General features: G+C 38.8%; 1 protein-coding gene across 7 annotated transcripts in view; it reads left to right on the forward strand.

Annotated features, from left to right (window-relative positions):
* Positions 1–20,349, forward strand: part of SEMA6D (semaphorin 6D) — a 604,413-nt gene that overhangs the window by 402,863 nt on the left and 181,201 nt on the right. For 5 of the 7 annotated variants that reach the window (XM_046899132.1, XM_040706508.1, XM_040706507.2 and 2 more), the window contains one exon: positions 2,339–2,424. The exons of the other annotated variants lie outside the window; for them this stretch is intronic. The gene's annotated coding sequence lies outside the window, so the exon portion shown is untranslated. The remainder of the gene's footprint in view (positions 1–2,338; positions 2,425–20,349) is intronic. 7 annotated transcript variants of the gene reach the window in all.

The following is a 20,349-nucleotide window of genomic DNA, read 5'->3' on the forward strand; positions in this document are numbered from 1 at the left end:
GGAAGCATGGATGGTGGGAGGGAACTGGTGTACCTTTACTTTGTATCCAAAGCTTTAACCTCCATTCATATTTACATTGTGAATTTGCTGTTGGAGTCTGGCTGTACTGTACTTTCAGTGCATAGGTGTGATCAGAGCAGTGTGAGTGAATTGTAAGCCTCCATTGGTGATGGATGTACAAAAAAGTGAAAACATTTGTGGGAGTACTCATGAAATTACGTTTTTTGGAAGTTGGTGGCTTTGGTGCTTATTAATTCCATTCCGTCCTTGATGTTGGTTACTTTTATTCTTACGCTTAAACAGGTGCTTTTCATCTATGAGCTTTAAATGACTGGAGATCAGCTTCTGTTAGCAGTCCTCTCTAATTGCTATAGCATACCCATGCCAGAAGCATCAGATGTTCTGAGTCCTGGTTCTCGGCTGTGTGTCCTTTAAAGAACCTTTGAATTGCTGGGCTCTGTCCCATTCCCAAGCTGTGGGCTGTGGGTTCTATCTCAGGCCATGGGTTTGTGTTGGTGCTGTTGGAAAGGAGGCACATTTTAAATCAGAATTGCCATCAAGTTGAAAATTATAATCTTGATGTCATGATTGCAGCAGGACTGCTAGGCTCAAAGTCCATCTAAACTGCTTTTCAGTTGAAAACATCGCTTCTTTCGAAAAACAAATGAGCAACAGAAATCTCCATTTTCTGTTTAGAAAACAGGTATGTGGTTGGGTTTCTTGAGCGTTCTGTTTTTTTCCTTTTCTTCCCCCCCCCCCCCCCCCCCCCCAACAGAATTTTTTTGGAAATGTGAAAGATGTAAAGTGCAATTGGGTAGTGGAAAGTCATTTTGCTGAAGATTTCTAATACTTTGGTGGGAAGGGAGAAGGTAGAGAAAACAGAGCTTGAATGTTGATATAAAGCACAGTAATAAAAGGAATCAATGTTTTGTACTTTTTGTCTGTGTTAATGTGGATGAAGGAGTTGTGTATGGCTAAAATGAGCAGCAGAAAGTTGTTGGACCATCTTCATTCCAAGTCTACAAGGCTACATAAATCAGTTTACCTTCAACAGAGAACATTGGTAATAGTATGTCTCAAAAGCATGATCAGAAATTGCATTTGTGCACACATTGCGTTGCATTCATAAACTTGGGACTGGGCAGACTTCTATCTTTTTCACCAATTATTGTATGATTTTGTGATCCAAAAGTGTCACCCCAAAAAAATTCACGGTGTCAGAGTATGCGTATCTTGGACATACGCTCCTGGGGAGAGGGACAGGTCCAAAGAAAAATCTTAATTTAGTTTGAAAGCTCTGTCAGTCTTCTTTGTTGTTTATGCGAAGAATGTTCAAGAGATTTCATTTATTGCTTTAACATCAGCTTGTTTCAAATAAGCTGTGAAATGACTATTAAACAGATTACCGGCCTTAAAGGATTATATGCATCCTTCATCTGAGGTGCTGCTGCAATATAAACACAATAACAGTAATCAGCTTAGTTAAGTTCAAGCAGGTGGTCTGAAGGGAAAAGGCACTTTTCCTTCCAATTTCAACAGCTGAACATGTGATTACATAGACAATTAAGGAAATTGCTTAGAGGTGTTTTGAAGTTCTAAGTAACCAGAGATGGAATGGTTTTTGTTTGTTTTCTCTGGATATTCTCTTAACCTGCTTGATTTTTCTTATCTGCCTTATAAAAAAGGAGAGTGACTTATCATGGCAAGAAAGTGGGCACATTTCTCTTCCTAACTAACTGATGAGCTTACAGTCATTCAAGTTCTTTAATGAAAATGAATAGTTTTCCTCCATTCCAATACACAGCATAGATTTGCTTCTGCTGCCCTTGAAATGCAGTGCCTGCGCAAGTGAAGAGTCTCTATGGCTGTTGGTTCTATGGCATGGATTTGAAGCACGATGAACGCAGTAGCAATAGAGCTGAGCCAGTGGCTCTCTGGCTGTTTTATATCGCCTCTCGGCTAGGCTGGCTGCTACAGAGCAGTGGGATGTGTGAGGCTGAAAGGTTGTGTCATAACTTCACGGTTGAGACTTAGTATTGCGTTCAAAATAACTCGAACTATTGTGTGTTCCCCAGTACCTTGCGATTTGTCCCTCCATAGCAGAAATATTCCATTTTTTTCTCAAGTTATTCAATATCTAAATATGTTTCTGGGTTTTTTTAATACATGGTGTGTTTACTGGTGTTTGTAGTAGTAAATATATATGCCAAGCTCTTAGATGGATATTGGTATTATGCAAAACATTTTTATACCCGAAAATAACTGTAAAACCAGAAAGGAAAATGGAGCTGTACAACTACTTGTGGAGATTCAGGGGTTGAATTTATTATTTTTTCAGTGTTTCGTCAACTATTCATAAACAATTTGGAGTACGAGTTGTTATGCTGTCCATCCTGTGGCCAAGGAAGTGAGGAAGTGTCTGAGGTAAGCAATCATTTCTGTTGTCATTCAAACAGATTTCCCTTTCTGTAGATTTCCTTTGGATGTTTTCATTGAGTAGTATAATAGCACAGTAGCTTTAATTTTGTCTAAAGGTATTATTAAAAACTTTTCTGGCAAACTGTTACAATATATGTCTACAGAAATAAATATGTGAATGAGGCACTGTTTAAGTCTATGAAATAAAGGCAGGGGTTATGATTAAGTAGGAACTTTTTGTTGTTGTTGTTTGAAGTCTTTTTGTTGTGTGTGTTGTGTTGATTTTGTCTGTTGTTGGTTTTGTTCTTTCTGTAATGGTTGAAACCTACGAAGGTGGTGAAGGATCTAGAGGGCAATGTGTGGGACGAGCTGCTGAGGTCACCTGGTTTATTCAGCCCAGGGAAGAGGAGGCTGAGGGGAGGCCTCAGCACCAGGAGGTAGACTTCATGCCCTTGTGGGCCCCTTCCAGCTCAGAATGTTGGGTGATTCTTTACGCTTGAAGTCTGAATATGGCAACAAGATAGACACAGTACTGTAGTAAATAGCTGGTCACTACAGCTCGCCTGGTTGAGATGGAAGTACATTCAAGACAGTGAATTTTCAGACTTCGTAGTGACCTTGGTTTTGATTCTTGTTTCTGGATTGTCCAGACAGAGGTGTCAAGCTGAAGTTATATTGCAGAGTGTGCCAATATTTAATAAATGTAGGGGATTTTTTTTTTTCCCCCATGCTGTGCTACAAATAAATTGCAAACAGAATGAGCAACAGACAGCTTCCACTTGAATTGTGGATGAAGGGCGGCATTTCATCCTTCTGTCTCTTGTTAATCCCGTTTGATTTTGGAACTGAAATGCTATTTACCCACACAAAAATCTGTACCAGCTTTCCTCCTTGCAAAAGGTTTTTCTTGTACTAATACGCAGCATCCTGTATGCTATGCCACAGATTGATCTGCTCAGAATAGAGTGGAAACATACATCAGTGAGACAATGTAAAGATTTCACACTTGTATTGCTTCTGTAGTGCTTGTGTTTGAGATAAACGACAGACTCCGGGACACCAATTCTGCTCTTCATTTGCGCTTTCTCTAGGCACCAAGGGAAAGAGTGAAAGCCTAACCATAGACATGTAATGCCATTTTGGATGCTTTGTATACCTGAGACATCTGTCAGGACTAGCAGGTGTGACACATGATTTAATGCCTTCTGTAGCAGCACTTGAAAGTTGTGGTGGGATGCTCTCAGACATCTGAAACGGCACTAGATGTCTGTTTAGGTATCTGTGTTGCTCCTTATTGCTCTGCTGTAAGGAATTAAATAAGATAAAGATGATTTAAACAAGTGTACAGGTGTGTTTGTATGAGTTTAAGACGTTAGCTGGAGTACTCTGGTGGTAGAATTTGGTGATACAAGATTTAGGCTAAATTCCTTTTCATATAAGTTGATTTAAAAATTGCTTATAGCACAACATCGACAGAAATTTACAGTTGTTTAACTAGGTGGAAACCTTGTTTTTACAGTTCTAAGCTACAGTAATATAGATTGTTGTGCTTTGCAAATCTAAAGGTGATCTTGCTTTGTGAGAGTGCCTTCATGCGTCCCCATATGATGCTGTTATCCTCCAGCCTTTATCACAGGAAAATGTGTGGGGATTGGGAGAACTAAAAGTCATGTTCTCTCTTACGATAGGTTCCTCATTATTTATTTTTTAACCTATTTGCCACTTCAAAGACTGTGCCCTGGACATACTGTTAGTTTAGAAATAATGGCAGCATTTCTCATTTTGAGGCATTCAGCAACCAGGTTGATGTAGGTATTTAGATTCCATAAATACTAAATAATGGTGTTCTGGAAGTGGTAGTTACCCATTGAGCTCTATGATCAAAAAGAAATTGAGTCTTCCAGCATTATATTATGAATTCGCGTTCTCCACAGTCAATGTGTAGTTAAACAATGAGGCACAACAGGCATTAATCCCTTTGAAATATACTCCTGATGTCAGAGGTGTTGCTGAGAATGAGGCCGAAGGGTGTGTTATTTTAACTACGTGAACGTTACAGTAATCTTTTTATACAGTACCATACTATATTTTATATTAGCTGGGGTGTTTCATTGCTGTTTTGAAATGGTAATTTAAATAAATTAAAATCATCAAGGAGTTGTTCCTCAATTTCCAGGAGATTTTGACAGAAATCGGACCTCACTGTTAGATCGCAAGGAAGTGCATTTATGTACTGCGTTCTGAAGGTGTTTGATTCATTTGTGTCAAGCCAAGTGTACAGCATGGTCATGGCTCCCAGAACTATCAAAACCCTCCAAGTACATACACAACTGTAGACATTATCCAAGTAACTTTTTCTTTATGTGGTATCTGCAATTCATCCTGACCAAGACCAGAAATAATTTGTTTTTAAATCAGATGGAGCAGTGGAAACCATAATGCAGTAAAAGCCAAGATTTTGTGTTCTTTGACTTTATTTTTCTTTAGGAAGATGGAAAACAAGTTACAGTAGAATTGGACAATTTCCAGCAGGGAACATCAAGTTAAACAGTGCATTATTACAACATACGTGAGGAGCAAACAACAGTATGAGCAGACTTGTTTCTTCTTTTGTCTAATATGCAATCACAGCTAGTAGAAGACATTTTTATTTTAAAATATGGGAATGTATATATTCATAGATTTTAACATCTGTTCTTTTTCAATTGTTTGCTTACCAGCTATTCTTAAATATTTCACAGAAAACCCTGGGGCTTATTAAAATTTTAGTAGGAAAGTCGATTTTGTTGTTGTTTTTTCAGGGCGCACAAGATGTTACCTCTAAAGAAATATTAGTGAATTACATCTCTCCTTTTGACTGTAATGATTTCATAATTATATTTTGTCATAAAGGAAATCTACACAGGTTCATTGTTTTTCTTATTTCCTGGGCAAAGTTTAATCTTGCTCTGGAATGTGGGCAGATGGGAATAACCTTTGTAAGCATTCATCATGATGAGTCTGTGCAAAAATGATGTGAGTTGTTGTTGTTCTTTAGCTTGATCTTATTCTTAAAAAAAAAAAAAAAAAAAAAAAAAGCTCACATTGATTCCCACCATGTTTTGGTACTGCTATGTACATTGATGAACTGGAAAACAATGACACAAAATTGTGTGAGACCAGAAGTGGTGTCTGTAAAATTTATTTTTTGTGGAGTAATACCTTCCTAGGTATGGAGTTGGGAAGGGATTCATTTCTGTTAGAATGATCGGGACAAATGGGAGCTCTTTGTCATGTTTACTGTTGGGTATGGTCTGTTCCCCAGCGCTATCTGGAATATTTCTTCTAATTTATTCTCTGCACATAAAGATGAAATACAGATAATGCCTTTGGTTTTTTTCCACACACTGTTATTTCTGACACTTTGTTTTTTAGCACTAAAAAAATCTCAGTTTTTATTCTGTGATTTAGTTGCCCGTAGAGTGTTTTTGTGGTAGACAAAGGGAGAGGGTCCCCTTGTGGAACAGCCTTGGTGATGACTGTGGTGAGCTGTCTGTAATCCCACAAATCCAGAAGCTATTTCTCATTCTACATTTTTACTCCTGGGTGTTGGCATCTCATAGCAAGTACTGGGGGGAGAGAGAGGGGAAAATAAAATAGCCTGCAAAACCATCCCACTTGTGAGTAATGCAAGACCAAATTTTTACGTAAAATTTAATGGCAAACAAAGACATCTTAAAAATTTACAGTATCTCATAAAGAATGGTTAATCCAAAACAATTAGAATAAAATGCTTTCCTTACCTTTGTCAGTAAGCAGCTGACCAAAGTATAAAAATTTACATATCACCCTTCAGTTTGTTTATTTAAATCAACTAGACAGGAGATACTGTATTGCTGTTGGTTTATTTAAACACCTCATTCTCTCCAAGTCAGATGAAGACCTTGGCTGAAAGTTTCTCTTGTAGCAAACAGCCCAAGATAGTCACGAACTGTGCAAAAATGTCTTTCCTCAATTGAGCATTTTTGCCTTCCAATTGGACCTACTTGCTCTCCGAGAAGTAGAAGATAGAATGGTCTGATGTAGCCACTGTACAATTTACTATTCTACATAGCTCTATTATATCTAATCTTCCATATTCATCTCTTATGGAACCCAAATATTCCTCGTCTTCAGATTCTTCTTCTGTATCTCTAATCATTTTTATTGCCCATCTCTGGACTTCCTCCATGTTTTCTAGTGCTGACTTGTGTAATTGCATTATTATATTTTCAATGTTTGTTTATAGTAATCCTTTGTCTTCCTTTTTCTTTTTATTTGTCTGTTTCTGTGTTGAGCAAGGATTTATAACCTCTTGTCTTCCTAACACTTGCCCGCAGCTTTTTCCCTCCACATTTGCAATCCAGGTTCAAGCCATATGTGTGAGCAAGCCTATGCAGGAGATGGTTCTAGCAAATGCACTGAGCCCACTTTAAAAAAATGTTTTTGAAAACCATCTGTAGCAAGCTGTGCCACCTGTCAGGTCTTCACTGCTCCCTCCCACTTCTGATTTAAGCCAAGACCTCTTAGCCTCCAGTACAGGAGGAAGGAGCCAGTTATTGGTCCCTGATCCGTGGGGGTGTCACTGGGATGTCCGCTCACATGCAGTCTAGTGACTGCAGGTAAGATCATCACTGGAGGAATTCTGCTAGTCTGCCTTCCGTTATCTCCTGTTCTTAAACCTATTGGGAGATGCTTCCTGTGCTCAAATGTCTGGAAAACTGGCACGTGCAAAAGAAAAACAAAACAGTGTAGAGCTCTGAAATGGCTCGCTGCATGGGTCAGGCCAGGGGTAAGGGGTGAATAACTGTATATAACAGCTAGTTGCTAGAGCTTGCTTGTGTTGTTCAGCTACACTCCAAGAGCAGTCCTTACTTTACTTTCTGGAGTTCATGACTTTTGTTTGAGTCAATTAGTGTTACAATTTTTACCATGTCTTCCTTAGAGACAGAGCAGTTCATTATGTCACCCTGCCTTCAGCTCTTCTTGCCTTGGTAAGCAGAATCTGGACCTACGTGGCAAGGGAAGGACCTAGAGGCACACTTACTGTGGGCTTGGGTAGGAAACCAAGAAACGTGATTAGATATTGGCTCTGGTGATCACTTGTGCTTTCCTCCACTGACTCAATTCAGCAGTGGGTCTTTGAGGTTTTTTCCTTTATTCTTTCCAGAACAAGAATGTAGTATCTATTAGCCCTGCTCCTTTGGTATAGTTTAGATCTTTCAAATCTTCTCAGAGCTGCAGAAGTAAAATAATGAATGCTTGTAGAACTTGAAACGCTTACACTTCTTTCCAGATGATAGAAACCAGGTAAGTGTCAGGACTTTGTTGCAGACTGAGAGCTCACTCAAGGCAGCCAAATCCATGGTGCTGGAACTCTTTGAAAGAGTAAGCAGTCACATCAGTCTTGTGTCAACCTTGAAATCCACCTTTCATTAAAACAAAAGAGCTTTTTTGTCTCTCTTATGTGGGAAGTGAGTTCAAAATAATTACAAAAATACTACTGTAGCTTATATACCGACACATGTCAAATTATTTAAACTTAGTTGAAGGCTATTAAATTGTTGTGCACTTTCAAAATTGGATATTTTTTTTCAGGGAGGAAGAAGCATAAAGGGCTGAAACTTAGTGAATGTAATTAACCATAGCTTACAGTGCTGTTTACTTGCTTTTCTGCAGCAAGCTCTAATTCACTTACCCCACAGCTGATGATATTACCAATACTAAGGGAGTTTATGAGGAATTCACATATTGTTAAGTGCTTGAGTGGTGGGAATCTCTGAAGCATTTAAAAAAAGAGGAAATGTAAGAGGAAAAAGGGTTATTTATCAACAAAATGAAGAACTCGGTACCTTTGTCAAGAGTCATAAGACTTTAAGAAATAATTCTTTTTGCAGCATGATGCTGTCCTTTCTGAGATTGTTTTTTAAGCTGCAAGATACTATATACTATTCCTGCTGTAAATGCAGTATTATTAATGGTTGGATATTCGTATTTTGACAGACATACTCATATTCAAGTATTTCTTTGTGTTAAGTATGTGTTTAACCATGTGCACAAACAAGAGTAATGGAAATAATAGTTGTAAATAACATGCTAAAGGTGTTCTCTTGAGTTTGTCATCATGATACTGAAGTGGATGATGGACAAAAGCACTTTCAGCCATCGAGTGTGAATCTTCCATGTTGCTAGTAGATCTGCAGGAACTGCCCTGTTTTGTACATATATGTACACGGTCCAGAGCTAATTGAAGAAAAAGATGTAAGTCTTTACTAACCCATACTCTAATAACCGTGGGTGAAAATACAAAGATCGACAGGCAGCACCATGGACTACTTAGAAATGTAGGAATAGTTTTTTGCATGTGCAAGTCTTGAATTTTTTATCAGGCTTCCCTAATACTTATTGATCTGCTAAAGAAGTGATAAAAGAATTTAGACCCTAGACTAAAATACCGAAACTCTACTCATGCACTTTTTATGTAATCAATAGGTGCCTTTTAACATTTTCTCCATTGGAATCAAGTGTGCATTATATAACAGTTCTAGATCCTCCACTTGGAGGTTACATTTAGTGCAAGCTAGCAAGGAAACACGTTAATAGATGAGGAAGGGCGCTGAATGCCAGAAGGTTACAGATGTATTATTAGGCACAGGGTCATCTGTGCAAAGCACTGTGTAGCATTTGCACTTCATGCCCTCTGCAGGAGGAAACTATACAGTAAACGTGTAGGTAATGCCTGAAGACAGCACACCGACGTCCTTGTTGATGTAAGGACGTACAACCACACTGACATGTCCTCTGTGATCTGTCATATCAAGGATTAGTATTAACTTTAAAAGGAGCTAACAAAGCTAGATGAACAGAAAGCAGAATGGCACAAGAAATTGATTTTTGACAAGTGAAAAACTGCTCATACTGCACGAACTTCATGTACACATTGCTTCTTTCTCTTCAGCCTCACACACAGTAATGCTCCACCAACAGCTTTCCTTCAGGTGATAAATCATTTTGGAGCCTCATCCACTTACAGACTTCTGGTGTCTGTAGAATATGGTAGCAGAATCTATCCCTGGCAAACCCTATTATATCTCTCTCTGACTGTAAGAAATCATCTCTTGGTCTCAGAAAAGTTTGCCTGTCTAAAAAAAAAAAAAAAAAAAAAGCCCTATGAAGCCACAGAAAACCCAGGCAGGGGAAAACACAACAAAAAATGTGTGCAGAAACATAATGTTGCTGTTTCAGGGCATGAGCTCATCTGCTTAAGAAGGAAGGAGAGGGGCCCTGGCAAGTCTTCATCTCTCTTATCCTCATGGTTTTCACAACATCTTCATAACATCCTGATAATGTCAATAATCCATGACCAAATATATCCCGCTGTAAGGAAATCTTCAGCAATGTGAATTTCAGGAAACAGTAGATCTTAATTGACAAAACATTTCACGTGCCCTGAGTGACTGTATCTGCTGAATAAGTTGTAAGCTAGTTTGTTCTAACCTGCTATAAAAATCAAAGCCAAGGTATTACCTTCATTAAGGAGAATGGCCAAACTGCCTTCAGCTGGGTCATCTTTCACACTGATTCTCTATGGTGCCAGGAAGGTAGGAAAATAGTCTACAGGGAAGAAGTGCATACCTTAGGCCACTACTGAACTTGGAGCTGAAGGAGATTCAGTCGTGGTGTTTTTACCAATTGTTCTGTGTTTTCTAAAGATTTTAATCTGCTTTTAATCCTGTTAATGTATTGCATTGAGTGCAGTCTAAAGGACTCACATCTTTGATTTATGGATTGAAATTAAAGTTAAAATACAGCTGCAAAGCTTAAAGCATCTCATTTTAGGGATTTTCCATTCAAATAATTTTGTTTTTTTTTTTAATCTCTTTCCTATCTGTCAGTTGTCCTCCCACTGCCAGTCATCATGGGCATAATCTTTGGGCTACCACTACAGGAACAAACCGTTTCATTCAAGAGACAAAGTGACTTAGTTCATCTTGTCAAAACATTTGCCAGTTTTCCACATTAGCTGCAAATAAAAAGGAATATTTTGCTAAGCAGAGCTACTAATAGGAGCTATATTAATAATGAAAGATAATTTTAAAGCATGACTGTGCAACCAGAAGAAGCCTTTGAAAAGGTCCAAATTTATGACTGACTGAATAAACCCATTAATTCCTTAGACATTTCCATTCTCACTCCAGGCGATCAAAATGAAAATATGCTACCCTTTATTACAGGGAAGGAAGACGTGCTGTATTCACAATACCAGAGGACATTCGTGGGTCTCTGCTTTAAATATAAAATAAAAAGCAGACTGGGACCACTATACTTTTAGATCTGGAAAGAAAGCATTTATTATGAAGTGATTCTTTTGCGTATTGAACTTCTGTGATTGATGATCTCTCAGGTGTGCCATGCTGAAAATGTTTAGTAAGTTAGAGTAAATTAAAACACAGAAATTATACCATCTTGCTGCTTTCTTAGGTGCAGTGGAGGAAAAAACACTGCTGCGGCATTACTGCTTTTGTTTTGTTGCTCAGACTGCTTTTTCATGCTTTTAAATGTACCATTGGAGGCACTATTAGCAAATATAGAAAAATATATCTGAGGTGCTGTAGTGATACGTTGATACACTTTTTTTTCCTTTTGTGCAGTCTTTGCGGAGAAGTTCTGTCGTTTGGCAGTAAACAGAAGGGATGGGTATTGCATAAAGACAAAAGAACTCAAATTGCTGGGACTGGATCTGCTAGGAAAGAGTTTGAGTGGATGAAGGAACCTGTAGCTGCTTCCCTGGTCCTTCTCTGTTCATCTCTTACCCGCTTTAACTGAAACAAGGTGCGAGGTGACTTAAAATCTGCACATAATTGGGGTTTGTGTTGCTGTTTCCTACCTGCAGCTATCTCTTCAGAGCGTAATGAGGAAAAAAATCCTAGTCCAGCTCTTCTTTATTGCTTCTTTGAGCAATTTTGTAAACATGGGAATTTGTCACTTGATCTTCTCTGCCACACCAAAGCTCTGCTACATGATGGAAGAGGCTGCGTGAGTGCTTGGTAGATGTGAATAAATTTGATATGGCAGCAAAATGCAAGGAAAGAATATAGAGCAAGGGTTTTATTAAGGGGAGAAATGTGCTATAGGGGAACAAAGGAGATGTAAGAAAACAATAAAAGTTTACCATGGATGGAGAGAAAATAAGATTCTAACAGGGAGAAATACAGTTTTGGAAGAGATGGAGGAGGAATTCTACATTGAAACCTGTAAAGAAAGGCAACAACAACAAAAAAAGGCAGAGATGCTGAAAGAGGATGGTCACTTCAGTCTCTTAAACTAATAACTGCAGAATCTTCCTCAAAGCTTCCTTTTAATGTCAGGGTAACTAAATAAATGAATACATCAAAAAGTGGAAGTGGCTGACAGAAATCAGGAAAGTCAGAGTTAACGTTAACGTTATCTCTACTAGCTATTGTACTGCTTTGTTACTGGGGCTGGCTTGGACTCATTGTCCTAATCTTTAATACAAGATGTATTGTGCTTCCTATCAGAAATATTGCATAGTACCCAAATTGTTACACCAATTATTTCTCTTATCGTCCCCTGTTTAGACTTTGCTTCAGGTGCTTTTAAATGAGAATTTCTGAAATCTTGAAATTAAACCTCTAGTTATTAGACATGATCCTTCAGACCCTTGCGCAGGGAGTAACTGCTTTTCATTCTGTGTTTATGATAGACACTTCCTTGCATAAATAATAGAATGGCCCTGAATGAATTCACATTGGCTTTTGCCTCAGGGAGAACAAGAAGATTGGTTGATGACTCTGAGTATGATCCTTTGTCTATTGACATTATTTTTAAACTTTTCTTCCTCAGGCTCTGGCAATGTGTATTAAATAAATGATAAACATCATACCTAGCAAAAAGCTTGCTAACCATTTGAACTACAGAGGGTGCTTCCCAGGTCGTTGAGGTGTTTGTGAATTATTTACTGGGGGCAAAGAAGGGGGGGAATGTTATCCTATCCCCAGTTCTCTGGAATTGATGCTCAGGTACTCAGCTGTGGGGATTGATAGTATCTAATAGCATTGTTACTTCAAGAGTATTTAAAAAATAAAAATAAACATCACTGCTATAAATCATTAATTACATTATCTGAAGCATCCGTGACTCCAGAATGAGAGAGACTGCTTTTTTCCCTATCGACTGTACTGCTAGTCCTTTAAGTCCTGTCACAGCAATTTGTCCTGCAGTACATGAGCCTGGTAATGGTCAAACTGTTCATTTCTTCCTGACAAACCCCAATGTGCTAGCTGATGAAAAACTCACAGAGGCTCTCCAAGGGCCTTTTCCTACTGCTCGCATTTGATAGACAGATTATGAACAGTCAGGGACACAACCACGTCTAGCAATCAACTTTTATTAAAGAAAAAGAGTGACTTGATTCCAGCTTAAACTAATGAGGATATTATCTGTATGCAGGATGTGGTTGTCCTTACTTTTCTTTAGATGCCAAACCAATTATTGTAATTTGCTCACCTGCTGCTTTTAAAGCAAAAGAAAAGCCTCAGATGAAATAGTGATAACTATGTTGTCCTTGTTCCGAAATCGATCCGTTAAAGTGAAGCTGAGAAGGTTACTGGGAGGAGGAGTGTGCATTGGCCAGTTCATGCTTATGCTACTGGGAGAACTGGGTATGAAGATGGAGCTGTTGGGCAGAGCTGAAACGACTCCTGGGTCTGAGTGGAATGATTATCCCACAGCCTGTGCCCTCCGTGCTTTAATTTTTCTGCTGTAAATATTTATTACTCTCGTATTTTGTTTGTTGTCTCTAAAAGTAATGAGCTTTTGTAACATACGCAGCGCCCTCCCTCTGCCAGCCCAAAGAGAGACAGTGAGTGTAAGGAAAGTGTCGGGAGAAACCCAGCACGCCTGCGATGTGACACTGTGTCTAATACACTGCCGTGTTATTTCTGCAGAAGTTTGCTAATTAGTCATTAAACCAAAGTTATCCCTACAATCTTGTCCAAAATGTCACATGAATAACATTCATTCAGCACCACCAGACTGAGATGGTGATGACTTTTTCTCAAGCTGTCTGCATAATGCTGTGTTATTTTATGTGGTGCCTTTCAATCTCTGTGCATAGTAAGCACTCTTTTTAGCAACTGTTTTGATCTGGATTTTAAGTGAAGGGAAACTGCCCCAGGACATATGCACTGGAATGACAGCCCTGTGTGCAGCTGGGGTTGCTTTGGAGCCACGGAACCTTCAAGTTTTGCTGCAGATCTCACTAGACTGTGCAGGACTTGAATGGGCAAGAGACTGGGATGTTGGGGGGGGGGGAATAGAAAACAAAACCACTCTGCCCTGGTTATGCTAAGGTCAGAAAGAGATGGCATGCGCTCCTTCTTGTGTTCTGCAGTACCTTTCAGAAATTTTACGTTGTTTTATATAGTGCTGTAAACAAGTACTGCTTTGGAGGAAAGGGGCCATATATACTAGCCTCGTGACCTGGCTGTGTAGAGATTGAGTAGCAGATGCAGATTGTCTACGGATGATGGGATTTCTTTCTGGTTTTAGTATTCTTTTTAACTGAATTAATAGCCAGTTAATTTGCTGCAAGCTACAAATGTTTGTAGACTGCCCTAGGGAACAGATATTTGGAGAGTGCTCTGTTGCCTGGTGTAACCTTTAGAGAGATGCTAACTCCTCTTAATTATTTGGCTGTTACTTAAGCACGTGAGTCTTGGAAACTGTGAGCCAGCAGGCACCTCCTGACTGATGCACGGGTCACTGGTGGGCAGCCAGGGTGTTCATCTCTTCCCTGGATTTGTGGCCAGACCTCTTTCTCTGTCAACCAATGCCAATTTTGGGGCCATTGTTGGAGAGCAGTGAACTTCCCAGTCATCTCAATAGTTGGAATTTTGACACGGATTTGTGTAGACTTTTTTTTTTTTTTTTTTCCTGTGGGAAAGTATGTTTGAAGTTTGTGTCTCCCTATGCAAAGTTCAGCTCTTCCCTCAACTATGCTGGTACAGTGCCTATCTGTGTGGATGGAAGGAGCAGATGCTTTCCCTGCTGTGTTTTGCATGTTGTGATGGCTCTGATTTGGAAGCATATACTTCAAAGTTCCCAGCATTCTAAAGTGAGTAGACTACTGTTAATATTTCTTACTTCTCAGGGCTGCTGGAAGGATGTTGTAATTAAAAAGGAAGTTCTACGCTTTGTAGACTACTTAAGGGTCATTTTGTCGTGGCCTCATCAACCGCAGCAGAAGACCCATTACATTACTCAAAATAAGACCTTGCTTAATGGCAGCTACTTTGATTGTTAGATGTATAAATGAACTAAATGAAGGTCAGATTTAAAAAGGTACTTTTGTTTCTGACTTTAAACTCTTGTACAGTGAGGAGTAGTAGTACTTAAATCAAAAGAGACATGAGAATATGGAAGTCCTAAAGTCTCAGAAGGTACAAATAGAATGACTATGTAAAGCATATAACATTCTGTTGGCCTTAGTTACTCAAGCAATTGAGAAACATGTCGCTAGCAGTCAGGAGCTGGTGCAGTAGGAGAACAGGTGTGGTTGAGAACTTGAAGCAGATCATCTCAGGGCAAAGATGGAGAAATAGCCATCATCAAAAAGGTATGATTGAGTTCAGTGGGAAATGTTCAATGGATGAATTATTTTTAACACTAATCGTTTTATGAAGGTGATTCCACAAAACTTGGAAGAAAAATGTTTTCCTCTTCTTCCATTAGGAGGGAACAGGTTGCTAAAGTCCCAAATCTATCTGAGCACCTGCTAATCAAGTAAAATGCACAACATCCAGGCAGAAGCATTTCAACAGAATCCACGTTGCTGAGTTTGCAGTGTTGGTGGTGCAGTCAATTCTGACAGCTTGCTTGGGCAGGTAGTAGCTTGCCAGTTTTCTGTTTTCTTGCCTTGTACCTTTTATCGCTATCTCATTGGTGTGTGGCTGTGTCAGTGTTCCCCCTATTTTATCTCCTGAAATAGCTGTTAGTTGCTGATGTGCCCGCTGTGAAACTCGGATGCTGATATTCCTCCTAGCCTGTGTCTTGCACACAGTATTGCTCATTCCATAGTTGTACCATACCAGATGAATACTCCTCTTCCCTGCTTTTTTGATTCCAGGAAAGTTTTGGCTCTTTTATGACCAATTCTACTCATAAAAGGAAAACTTTTGTAGCTGATTTTATCTATTTCTAATTTTACTGTTTCTGTCTTGAAGTGAGCCTTTCTGGCCACCTTAGTTCTCAAAGAAATTGAGATTTTGTTTTTACAAATTTTTAGATAATTTTTAGATAAATTCCACATATTTCTTCCTCACAGGAATGCCCTGAACTTTTGCAAACAGTATCCGGTTTTCCAAAGCGCATATTCATATATGGTTGGATACAACCTATGATGGCGAACTAGTGAGTGAATGCAAGGAGTAGGACTGCATGAGCAAAGTGAAAATAAGGAAAATAATTTTTGCTGCAGTGTTTTTAATGACTACATTTAGAGAGAGAATAGATCCTTTAGGAAAAGGAATGATGCAAAATCGAATGTGCAAGCCCAAATTTTAGATTGGTGAATGGAAACAATGTGTTTGAAAAATAACGTTGAAAATAAAAATGCCAGCCTTTGTCTTTTTTTGATGTGGTTTAGAAGGTTTGGATTGGTAATAAAAATCAGATTTTGTCATTTGATTCCATAAGCAAATGGATTTTTCATCTTGTTGGCTGAGAAGATCTGACCATAGTAGATTAGTTTGTGACTCATTGGAGCAGCTATGGTAACTTCTTCCCCATCAGCAGAGGTAGCTGTACAGAGACAAGATATGGAATGAGAAAGAGATGCAGATGCTGAAGCATAATGTTCTTATGAAAAATGTACTGGAAGAGAGAGTTAGAAGACAGGTTTGAGGAAAGGTAAGATTGAGAAGTATGTGATCAGTGGCTTTAAGCCAGGCCTGAGGGTAAAAAAAAAGGCTAAAATATTGACTATTCCTGGACTTTTTCTAGGAAGTATGTTTTTTAATTCCAGAGAGAGCTGTGTTTAATAAAAGACAAAAGAGGAGTATGGATGTGAGTTAGTGTGGGAAAAATGGTCTGGGGATGGTAGTGAGATTGAGGAAATAATGTGTTCAGAAAGGCTTACTGAAACAAACAGGTGATAAAGTATGAAGTGTGATGAAAAACACCCCTTGAAAAAAGGTTATATTTTGCATATATTCTCAGCAGATCTCATTAGATATACAAACGAAAGAGAGAAAAGTTTTGAAAAGAAAAAAGACCAAAATAACGTAAAGAAGCCTAGGACTACAAACATAGTGTTTTACCAGGTCAGGGAAGTAGGGCAGTTTAGCTAGAAAGATGTCAGAGCTGGAGGGGAAAAACATTTATAGAAAAAGATGTCAACTTGGTCAGTACTTTCCTGCCAGGAGTGCCCACAGCAGCCCATAATAGCAGAGAAAGCAGATGTTGTGGATTAACTGGACCTGTAGGTTGGCAAGGCAGTCATTGCCCGTATATGGGGAGAAGAGAAAGTTGTAGTTAAGAGTACAGCCTGGAGAAAATCAGGAGTTCCGAAAGAGGTCTGGAAGAAAATGTTTAGAGCAGAAGTCAGCATTGTGCATGAACTGGCAGTTATTGCACAAATATATGTGTGAGAGAGAGAGAGTGGGAAATGTTTGGAATATTAATTTGGTATTTCTGTCAGAGCCTTTCTAATGTGGGTACATGTTGCATGTTAACATGCACCGAGAAATAGACACTATGAAGTGTAAAATTGGAGCTGCTTTATGGGACCAAAAATGTAGCCGGTGTTATAGAGAAGGTATATTTATTTAGCATCTATTGGCTGTGTAAAATTGCTTTTGGACCGTTTTTATGATTCTTCATAAAACAAAGACTTATTAAATTTACTTGGCAGCTGGTGGGGTAAGGCAAAAATGAAATAAACTGTGCCTGTTGGGTTTGTTGTTGTTGTGGGATGTTTTGTGGGTGCTTTTTTCCTCTCTAAAGCAGCCTGTGGCAGTTCTCCATCTTTTATTTCAATCAGATGAGACTCAGAAACAGTGATTACATTTAACATCTTTGGAAACTTTTGATCACATTTGCCTGTCACAAATTGTAGTAGGAAGTGTCCTGAAGGCCAGTTTGTGACCCCATTCAGTGCAGGTTTAGGAAATGAGATCCGCTGTCTGGGTTGGATGCGGCTGCAGTGGTAATTAAGGCACTGAGAGGTAGCACGGCTTCCCTTATTGCGTGACATGGAGAGTGTGCCATACTGAGGAGTGATAATGAGAAGGGAACTGCACCGACCAAACTACCGCTGTTGAGCCTTCAAAACTAAAATAATGGAATTCTAAATAATAGTTATGTTGTTGAAATGTCACTGCTCGGATCCTGTACCAGGATTTTAAACACGAATGGCTGCATTGTCGGGACCAAAAAATATAATATATATATTTTTTAACTGATATATGTCAGAAAACTTTTATCCAGCCTCTAGGGAGTCTCATCCAACTTCCCTTCTTTCTCCTTTCCAGAACCTTTCAGATTGTTTTCTCAAAACAGATAGCAAGACTATAAAACACAGTTTTTTATGCACAGGGAACATGCCACTATTTTTTGATACTGTTTAAAAAAAAAAAAAAAAAAAAAAAAAACACCCTCTCATTTATTTCAGCATTTCCTTAATTCTGCTCAGCTTTCTTTGCAGACAGTAGCTTTGCTTTTACCATAGCAGTTCAGTTCTCCATATGGATGCCTATGACTGCTGGTGTCTGCTTCAGCCCTGCAGTGACAGAGCTGGGGGGCTGCAGCGCTGTGGGAAGGTATGGGTAGTACTTGAGTGGTAGCATTGTGCTTCCCGTCCATCCTCCTCTCTTCTCACTTCTAAGGGTTTCCTCTTCTCTTGCCTTGTCACTTGCAACAGTTTCTTATATAATGAACCTTTTGTCCAAGCTTTATTTTTCTTCCGAAGGCTGTTGTCCATTTGTCCTAATGTAGCAAGGTAGGCAATATATTGCCTAGCTGTCAATTCCAGGTATTGGTTTTCTTGAGTAATGCTGAGAATATTTATTATAATATCTAGCATTGCTGTACAAGCATTGAAGGATGTTTTTTTCTGGTAAATGGTTTTTTAGGACAAATTAGTCATTTCTGCCTATCATCTTAATGAAGAAGTTAGGATTTAAGGAGCTTTTGTTCAATTTCTGTGATGGACAAAGCAGTATTAAATTCACATACTTTTCCAATAGGTGTAGTATTCAATAAATAATAATAATAAAAAGTTAATATATAACTTGCCTTCCCCTCATCCTCTCAAAGATTTATCACAGGGCAAGCTCAAAACTTTGTAACCCAATTTGCTATTTTACACAGTTAGCTATTTTGTTCTTGACACTTAAAACACAAGGGGCAAATATAAAGGCAGGCTCATTGAATAATGGCCTCCAGCTCCTGAAGCCAATAATTCTGATGACTAACTAAAACAAAAATGGGATTTTAGGACTGAGTGAACATTACATAGTGACAGCATATAATTCAGAAAGGTCATCTGTGAGATAGAAGCAGATGTCAGGAAAGGGAGGCAGAAAGAAACCAAGAAGTAGAGAGTATGCCAGTGAGGAGAAGAGAGAGTGATGAAGTACTCGATTTTTCCCAAAACGTTTGAAGATAGAGCTGCATTAATAGCATAATGTCTCCATGTGTATGCAGCCTACATACCAAATATTATGTATGACCTGTTAAAAATGAGAGAACTTATAGAATGCCCAGTAGTAATCCATCTAGAAATTCAGGCAGTGAAAAAACAATCATCTGGAAATTGTCTGATATGAGGCAGATTAAAGGAAAATGTTTTTTCAGAGGAAATAGGATTTGTTTTTCTCACTATATGTGCCAATTATCACAGGAAAAGATGTGAACCTTAGTTCCAATAAAGGGTAATAGCCAAGCAGACTCACAACTGGGCTCTTTTTCTTTACCCATCTATCAGCTCACTGCAACCAACTGAGCTATGGGTGCACAAGCAACAAAAAATATCATCATTCTAGGATTGTGGATGTTCAGAAAGATTGAATCATTCATTTGAAAACAGAGAAAAGTACTGTCTTTGTATGCATGCCAGTCATTTCTGGCTTTTAGGGTTCAGTAGGATGAAACCAACTCATGGCAATACTGATAGTTGGCTTATGTGGTACTATAAATGCAAAGGTCTCAAAATTGTTTCAACTTTATCTGTTGGTATACTGTTTCAATGTGGTGTAAAAATGGTGTTTTACACTGAAGGAATCTGTGTTCTATTCATTTCTGTGCATTTCTATTCCACAAGAATAGCATTTACTCTTCTGCTTCAGGGGGCCGGACAGAGAATGTTATTTATAGCTGTTATCATGCCAGGTGCTTCTGGGCATGTAAAATGGGTAATACCTATCTCTTGTATGTCTCAGAGTAGCTAGTTGTTGGCAGCTGCTTTGCCTTTCCAAGATCACCTCTCAGCCCTTTCTTTTTCAGTTAACACCTTTAAAATCATAGAATTGCTAAGGTTGAAAAAGACCACTAGATCATCTAGTTTTAATTGTGTCATTTGGTTATGAAGTGGCTACTCTGTGTAATTGAGGGCCCCATGGGTCTGCAGAATAAACTGATCTGTTTTCCCTGGTTTAGCTTCATTTTGGGACCTAGCAATTAGTGGATGGGGGAAGGAAGTTGAGGAGCAATGAGGGGCAGAGAGCTATTAACCAGTTAGCTGGTTACAGCAGGACGTTTCTGAGGGAAAATAGATGTGGAACCACATTTGGCTGTTTTAAACAAGTATTTTTCTACATGTAACCATACTTCAAGTTTTCAACGTTAAAATTGCTGTCTGGATGTGTAAACCTGGATATCACCAGAGGTTCTCTG

This window comes from Gallus gallus, chromosome 10, assembly GCF_016699485.2.
Source record: "Gallus gallus isolate bGalGal1 chromosome 10, bGalGal1.mat.broiler.GRCg7b, whole genome shotgun sequence".
Taxonomy (NCBI): Eukaryota; Metazoa; Chordata; class Aves; order Galliformes; family Phasianidae; genus Gallus; species Gallus gallus.